This window comes from Magnolia sinica, chromosome 4, assembly GCF_029962835.1.
Source record: "Magnolia sinica isolate HGM2019 chromosome 4, MsV1, whole genome shotgun sequence".
Taxonomy (NCBI): Eukaryota; Viridiplantae; Streptophyta; class Magnoliopsida; order Magnoliales; family Magnoliaceae; genus Magnolia; species Magnolia sinica.
The window spans coordinates 112,619,575-112,629,276 of NC_080576.1; positions in this window are offsets into that span (position 1 = coordinate 112,619,575).

Consider the following 9,702-nt stretch of genomic DNA (forward strand, 5'->3'; position numbering starts at 1 on the left):
ATCAGATTAAAGGCACTCAGTAAACATGGCTTTGGTAATTTGACATAGACTTTACTTGCATTAAGATAATGTTTAAGCCCACACAGAGACATAAGGCAACTGATTAAATGCTATAGCTTATGCTGCTTCGGAATATGGCTACAAGATCCAAGCTGTCCATCATGTTATTTTGACTATGTGGATTATATGGCCTAAAATTAAGCTACTCAATCATCCAGTGGACCAACCTTAATTGTGGCTAGGGAATTGGTAGAGTGGAGATCACCCCAAGTATGACGGATTTTGAACCCATGTATAGAGCCGTACATGAGTCGAATCGAGTCGAGCTTGGCACAACTAGACTCGGCTCGGCCGGTAACTAACCCCAACTCAAACTCGTCTCGGCTCGGTCCTCAAGCATGGCTGGCCAGCTTGGTTCGATTCGGTCAGCAGCTCGGGCCAATTCGAGATATTGCAACATTTTCTCAAACATAGAGTGCATCTTCAATTTTTCACAAAATGCAAAACAGTAACAACAGTTTACAGGTATTTTATCAAACACTTGGCGGGTAGCATAAAAACAAGATATGAGGATAGTTTTATAATGTAAAGTTTTTTATTTTTTATGGTGATTTGTTTCGTATCCATTCCTTCCTTGCCACTAGCCAATCTCGTGAAGAATGTATGCACCCGAAACAACACTTCGTTGAGTCATTTCATCAAACACTTGGTTGATGAAATAACCGAATTATGGAGCCAATTTGAGTTGAGGTTCAATCGAGTCAAGCCGACGAGCTCAAACCCAGCTTGAAATTTATTCGCGCTCTAAAAACCAGCTCGACTTGAGTCGAGCAAGCTGACCGAGCTAATTCGACTAGTATACAGCTCTACCCATGTATCATGGTGGCACATGATTCAAACGTGTGGGCTCACCAAAGTTCCAAGCTGTCTCAAGTACAACCCCCAATAGACAATTTGTTTCAAAATGTCTGTCTTTTGGACAGCAAATTGCAAACCAAGTTTGCTTTTCCATGAAGATGGCTGATCTTTGATGGGCCCACACACGTATATAAGGCATCTCATCTACGCATCACCACATTTCCAGTTTCATACATGTGAATAAGGCCAAGCCATCAATCAGGTGGGTCCCATTGTTTTGATGCTCTTGCACAAAAATCAGGCCTATCAACCATTAGGTTGTCCACAACGTGAGAAAACTTGGGTAAGTTTTTGCTAAGCCGTTTGCCTATCCCTAATGTTTTTGTCCACCCGATGAGCTGTCTTCCGTGATTTACAAGCCAGGAAATCTATATTGTGGTCCCATGGAAAATACCGGTTGGATCTAATGCCAATATGCCATGCTGGCAGCTGCGGTGGTGCATACATTATCTGCTTTGCACATGTTTGTTGCCTTATCAAATCTCTAAGATGTCTAACCATCCGATTAAAGCAATTTTTGAGCCACAATCAATCCAAGATGTGGACCACTAGGTGGACGGTCTTGATATTAACAAGGCAGGTATACATGTTTTGTAGCATAACAAATGAAGAAAAGTCAAATAATTATTGATGTAACAAAATGGAAAATGACTAAACTATTATTCAACCCAAAATGGGCCTGGCCAAGACTAGCATTAGGAAAGGTTGTACATTGAGTATAAGGCCCACTTAAAACAGTTGGGCCTTGAAGCCCAACCTGCCAATCCAGCTATTGCAAGATTACAATGAGAGAGAGAGAAAATGTGAAGGGCGAAGGGTCGGGATTCCAATCATCTGCATCTCCTCCGTCCATGGCCCTTGTAGGTGATCAGAGTTCAGAACCAATCATCTAGCGGTGATAGGTCGCTGCGAAAAATTGCATTGATCGTATGGTTGGGAATGCTATACTAGTGTAACTTTAAATGATGGCCCATCAAAAGTAAGGCTGGCCGGATGTACGGTTCTAATCTGTCTCCACCTCACGTGGTACGACGGATGCCCTTGCGGGACATATTTTGGTATGGAGTTGAGAAACACTACAAAATAGATTTGATAGAATGTGGACTGGCGTGACAATTCTCATGCGGTGGTTGCTTTCCTCCCTTCTCTGTCGCATGCATCAGTGACGGGAGCCACTCTTGGGATTGGGCACTGTCATCATGTCATATATAAAAGATAATATTGATCCAGTGATCAAGCAGGTTAGAGAAATGAACGGTCAAAAAAGAAGCCCAAGGCTTTAAATTACACGTGCATGTGGGGCTCACTTGCTTAGTGGACTACCCTAATTTTTATGCTGGGAATATTCTCATTGCCCCTACCTAATAAATTATCAGGATCAATACGTGTACTATCGGACGGTGAGAACTAGGCACCGCATGGGAGACTTCATACGGTGTGCTGTATTCTCTCAAAACCAATTATTGAAAGGAGAATTCCACGAGCTTCCATATGCTTCTCCATCGCACCAACCTCCATTGGATGCATTTCCTTTCGAAGTCTCGAGAGGCCACCAGCTAAGGTAGCTAGCCATCCATTAGAATCCTAGTCTCCTTATCATACCGTGTGTATACAAGATCCAAACCGTTCATCAGAATAAGCGAAATATATACGTACTGTATGGTTTTAATCTGTCTCCACCTCATATGGTACGACGGACGCCCTTGCGGGACATAGTTTGGTATGGAGTTGAGATACACTACAAAACGGATTTGATAGAATGCGGACTGGCGTGACAATTCCCATGTGGTGCTTGCTTTCCTCCCTTCTCTGTCGCATGCATCAGTGATCGGAGTCACTCTTGGGATTGGGCACTATCATCATGCCATAGATAAAAGATAATATTGATCCAATGATCAAGCAGGTTAGAGAAATGGACGGTCAGAAAAGAAGTCCAAGGCTTTAAATTACAGGTGCATGTGGGGCTCACTTGCTTAGTGAACTACCTTGATTTTTATGCTGGGAATATTCACATTGCCCCTACCTAATGAATTACCCGAATCAATACGTGTACTATCGAACGGTGAGAACCAGGCACCGCATGGGAGATTTCATACGGTGCGCCATCTTCTCTCAAAACCAATAATTGAAAGGAGAATTCCACGAGCTTCCATACGCTTCTCCATCGCACCAACCATTGGATGCGTTTCCTTTCGAAGTCTCGAGAGGCCACTAACTAAGGTAGCTAGCCATCCTTTAGAATCCTAGTCTCCCTAACATACCGTGAGTATACAAGATCCAGACCGTTCATCAGAATAAGCCAAATATAAACGTACTATACGGTTTTAATCTGTCTCCACCTCATATGGTACGACGGGCGCCCCTGCGGGACATAGTTTGGTATGGAGTTGGGAGACACTACAAATTGGATTTGATAGAATACGGACTGGCGTGACAATTCCCATGCGGTACTTGCTTTCCTCCCTTCTCTGTCACATGCATCGGTGATCGGAGCCACTGTTGGGATTGGGCATTATCATCATGCCGTAGATAAAAGATAATATTGATCCAGCGATCAAGCAGGTTAGAGAAATGGATGGTCAAAAAAGCAGTCCAAGCCTTTAAATTACAGGTGCATGTGTGGCTCACTTGCTTAGTGGACTACCCTAATTTTTATGTTGGGAATATTCACATTGCCCCTCCCTAATGAATTACCTGGATCAATATGTGTACTATCAGACGGTGAGAACTAGGCATCGCATGGGATATCTCATAAAGTGCGCTGTATTTGCTCAAAACCAATTATTGAAAGGAGAATTCAACGAGCTTCCATACGCTTCTCCATCCATTAGAATCCTAGTCTCCCTATCATACCGTGTGTATACAAGATCTAGACTGTTCATTAGCATAAGCGAAATATAAACATACTATACGGTTTTAATCTATCTCCACCTCATATGGTATGACGGACCCCCCTGCGGGACATAGTTTGGTATGGAGTTGAGATACACTACAAAACAGATTTGATAGAATGCGGACTGACGTGGCAATTCACATGCAGTGCTTGCTTTCCTACCTTCTCTGTCGCATGCATCAGTGATCGGAGCCACTCTTGGGTTGGGCACTGTCATCATGCCGTAGATAAAAGATAATATTGATCTAATGATCAAGCAGCTCAGAGAAATGGACGGTCAGAAAAGAAGTCCAAGGCTTTAAATTATAAGTGCATGTGCGGTTCACTTTCTTAGTGGACTACCCTAATTTTTATGCTAGAAATATTCACATTGCCCCTTCTTAATGAATTACTCGGATCAATACGTGTATATGGGACGGTGAGAACCAGGCACCACATGAAAGATTTCATATGGTTCATCGTATTCTCTCAAAACCAATAATTGAAAGGAGAATTCCATGAGCTTCCATACGCTTCTCCATCGCACCAACCTCCATTGGATGCGTTTCCTTTCGAAGTCTCGAGATGCCACAAGCTAAGGTAGCTAGCCATCCATTAGAATCCTAGTCTCCCTAGCATACCGTGAGTATACAAGATCCAGACCGTTCATCAAAATAAGCCAAATATAAACTTACTGCACGGTTCTAATCTGTCTCCACCTAATATGGTACGACGAACATCCCTGCGGGACATAGTTTGGTATGGAGTTGAGAGACACTACAAAACAGATTTGATAGAATATGGACTTGTAACACCCTCAAAATTCAAGGGCCGAGTAGGAACTCAGCTCCCAAATTCCCAGGTACCACGTATGCCCTAATGAGCTTCAGATTTAATTACATTTGGATGATTTCATAAGCAATGGAGAGTTTAGCAAGGCATGAAGCATAAATAAGTCATAAGATAGTATTCAGTGCCACTAAATGTAAAAATATCCAAATCACAAACCTAAAAATATCCAAACGGGGAACTAGTTCCACCCATACACGTCCCAAAGTGACTAGGGCTCTGGCCCAATCCCCTCGATCGCCAAGCTCAGTCTAGAAGGATCCACCATAAGTCTTGTAGTGCGCTCGCTCCTCCTCATTGACCATGCCGGCATCCTCCAGTGCGACCAACCCCATCGGCCCTGCATCTATAATGTGTTTTGGTTGGTATTTTAAAACACCATTCCAGAGTGAGAGTGAGTAGCTAACTCAGTGGTACCATTAGCAATATGCAACGAATTATCATGCATAGGATACATTCAACAAACCACAAACAACATAGAATCCTAATCTTTTGTTAATGTAGATGCATGTTTATGACATGATGTATGCTCCTTTCTAAAAGCCAACACTCCCTCAAGCGATGACATCTGACGTTCGCAATGCAACAACACTCCCTAAAAAATAATGCGACCTCAACTGCATAATCGCCAATAATATATATATATATATATATATATATATATGTAATGCATGAATCATGTTAGCAAAGTTGGTTAATTAAGTCCGTTCATCCAGCAATTTGGAGAAACCGGAATACCCTAATGTAGTTATTGTCCTTAACCCGATCGCACAGTTCAAGGACCATGGTCATATGACTCTCGCGACCCTTAGCCTTAAATTGGGGTCGTCAATTCCGAATATAACATAATAAGGATGAATCAAATAAGAACATAAATGTCCCACTCGCGGTCATTGTGGGGAGGTCGTCACCCCATCATAGGTCGACAACACGAGTACGGTGTACCATATACCGACCCCGGCTAACGAGTCCAGTTGCTCAATGGACACTACAGGGAAGCTCATCACCTTAGCGTAGGCTGATAGCGTGAGCATAGTATCCCATACCACCATACCCGGCTCATAAGACTTTGTGGCCCAAAATTTATAATTTAAAAGTGGGCGCAATGGTCTTAGGGTACCTTGGGTTCATACAGGCATGATCAAGTAAGGTTAACATACAAAGATGGTCAACTATTAGTCAATGTACCCCGACGGGCTAAACTATAACTAATTGGCCTAAGAACATGGTCTCGTCTAATCCAACTACGGCCAACAACTTACGGTTCAACTGTTGGGCCAAATTCACTTAAGGACAGGTCTAACAAGGATCGCTCGGATAATTCCAGGTAATCGACCAATCCATAGGGGAATTATGTATTATACGCACCAATCACGACATCCATACATACGTTTCACATCAGACATATAGTTTTAGCAAAATCAATGCATGGGCAGCTATACACTCAAGTTCTATTCCATTTACAGGTCCTACACAACATGTTCCATCCCATACAATTATATGGATAGTCATGTAGCAAAGCACCTAGAATAAATTCCCTATAGGTTATCATGCATTTTACAGTTCAATCATACACTCCAATCCAGACAAGTGACTTGACCAATTCGGCACTTCTTCATCATTACATGTCCACAAAGCATACTCAACTACAAGTTTAGGGATTCATGAAATCAAACATTAAACAACCATTTTTAGCAATACATGTTAACATGTTGGGCATAGTTAGGACCAAACTAAAAGAAACACAAATAATCATCAACCAATTAGGAAAATCCATAAATTTATAACCAACAAAGTATGCACATCAGCAATTTAGTTTAATTAAGGGTTTGAGGTCAAGTCCTTTCTCATAAATTTTAGAAATCTCTCATCTGCTACCCTAGTTATGCCTAAAAAGGAAAATCCAGTCACATGCACCAACATACACCAAGCACGTTCATTAAACCTATATTAGGCGCGATGATCGACTACCTAAACATAATGGTCCTCACCTAATTACGATCGGAGAGTGAAGAGGCGATCCTAACGGCGCCGGGTCCGTAAGCTTGAAGTACCGGGGCCCTACATTGTGTAGGATGCATAAGGATTAAAGATATAGCTGAAATTCATGGAAATTAAAGGGAAAATCACCACATTACCTTAAGGTGAGATCCCTCTTCTAACAGTAATAAATTTCGAGATTTTGAGGGAGAAGAGGAAAAGGATGTTGGAATAGACGAGATCTAGCCGCCAGGGGTGCATGCAAGGTGGCGGGCCCCACTTTCTCTCTCCTCTCTCTCTCTCACTCTCTCTCTCTCAGCTGCTGGAAATGGCTAAGAGAGAGAAGGGTTAGAACTTTTATATGGGTGGAATTATTTTAGTTGGCCCCAAGGTTTGAAAAATCTCAAAAAATGGTCAAATGGGGCCTGATTTGGATTATAAGGGTTGCTTAATGGTCAAGGCTTGATGAAGGATTGGGCGAGGTTTGATCGAAAACAGACGCGAGGTTTTAGAGCAGCGGCCCGGTTCACGATCAATGGTCACCGTTCCACGATCAACGATCAGATTTTCTAGGCATGGTCCTAAATTTATTTCTAGACTTTGATATAAATTTGGCAAAGATCTGACAGAAGGAAAGCCTACAATTGCGACATTAGTTACGGGGCTAAATAGGTAAATTTCAAACTTTTCCCAAATTATTCCAGGCAACTCGCAGTTTGCAAGTGCCGACTGGGCAACGCAATTTGACTGTTTCTGGGCATTTCTAGAGTCTGACGTTCGTGTGGGACATTAAGCCCAGTGAGATGGACATTACTCTACAATTTCGGAACTAGTGGCCCACTAACGAGCGGTATAAAGCTTGTTCAGGTAATTAGGACATTTTTGAAATAAATTGGGTAGGAAAATTTCTTAGGTATAGTTTTTAAGGTATGGATTGACTAAGTTCACAGTATGGCCTATTAGAAGTTAGTGAAAATGGAGATTTGATCATGATCACTCTAAACCATCGGTTTTAGGCTAAAAGAGTAACTGGGTTGATTTGGTCCATTAGTTAAGATCCGGGCCTTATCTGACTCGACTTTGGGTAGATCTTTTAATTTAATTATAATTGTCTTGATTAATCAGTAGTAGATCGGATAGATTTGGGCCCTATGTGAACAGATCATGAGATTGAACTCGATGTTTAAGTGATCGGTTGGATTCATTGGTCTTCTATAGTCGATCAATCCTATTTGTACAGTTCTTATCAGTACCAGCTGTGTATAAGCCCATCTCGAGTGTTAAGGATCAGTAAGTGGTGACGTGGCTAGTAATAAAATTTTTTAAAAAGGATTCTTGGTAATTCAAAATAGCGAAAATTCGGGGTGTTACAATATACCCCCCTTAAAAACAATTTCGTCATCGAAATTGCCTAGCATAAATAGGTAAAGGTATTTTAAATTTTCTTTGCACGCCTAAGTGTCATTAATTTCACATTCATATGCATGGTAGGGTGCATATTATCTATGTTAGTCTAGTTTATTGTAGTCTACCCCCCTTAAAACTTTTTCACTCTAATGGTTTATTGCAATTTATATATTTATCTATTTATTTTTAAAGTTTTAAATTCGTGACGACGATTCCCCTCTATCTAGAGTAAAAATATATGTTTTTAATGTTGGACCAACACGGAGAGACGGTTGTAGTGGGCTTGAACCCGATACATCGATCATTTACCTGACCAGGGTAGAAGGCTCATTGTATCCCTTCTTAGTCCTAGTAGTTTCGGTCTTCTGCTCGGTCAAAATAGTGAGTCCATTGGTAGTTACTTAAGATTGAGAATTGAGTCAAGCCGCGAATGCTTCGCAGGTATATAGCTCCGTAATTCCGTAATCCGATCAATATAAATGTTTAGGGAATGCTCATCATTAAAAAGTTTAAATCTCCTATTTATAAGGTTATCATTTGGGTCTTGGTTAAAAGAATTTTTATTTTAATTTATGTCCAAAGTGGGGGTTAATAAATCTCTCAATATGCCTATGGTAAAAGATTATCTTAAAAAGGTTCCTAATGGCATAAAATTTTACATGTATATTACCATTTCGATCTTATGGATAGTGGGTTATGAGCAGACTGCACTTTGATTTCATAAATTTCAAGAAGGAAAGAATTATCGAAAGTTTTAAAGTATTCTGGTGGTTTGGAGTGCAAATAACGCTAATAAGGACGTAGAAAATGAAAGATGAAGAGTATCATCTTCTCGATGTTATTTGAACCTTAAGTCCATAAGAGAATAAGAACACTGAAAATATATTTTACTGTAGTCTGCCTCTAATATGAGCTTACAAAGTATTAAGCTATGAAACCTAATCCTACTTATGGGTCCTAATTTAATTGCACAAAAACAACTTAAACAAATATATATATATATATATATATATATATATGAGATGATTCCTAGTAAGATTATAAATAATTTCTTAATAGACACTCAATACTAAACTTTAATATGAAAAGGCATGATTAGTCTATTGGCAACTCGAAGTTACAAAAATTTCTTGTTTCAACCCTTCTATTATTTGTAATATATTTGTCACCTACAGTTACCATATTATTATTATTAGAGTAATCCATTATCAAGTTTACTTTTATTTTACAAAATTTCATTTCATTTGAAGTTTCATAAAAATTATAAAAATTCAGGAAGTACTAGTTGTCCAAAACTAACGAATTTCTGTTTGTTTCTAACATACCCTTACTGCTTTTAACGTTTTTAAATTTTTTTTTTTTAATACTTAAGATAACTATTTTTTTATTTTTTGATTTAAAATTTTTATAGTGATTCATCAATAAGTTTAATCCCATATTATAAAATTTCATATCGTTTTGAGTTATAAAAAATTTATTAAAATTCTAGAAGTGACAGTTGTATGAAACTAACGATTCTTTATATGATTGTAAGATGTCCCTATTTCTTGTAACGTTTCTTATACTTTTGATATATTAATTATTTTTAAAAATTTTATTATGATTTATTATTAAGTTTAAATCCATTCTGCAAAATTTCATCTTATTTGGATATGTAGATAAATTATTAAAATTCT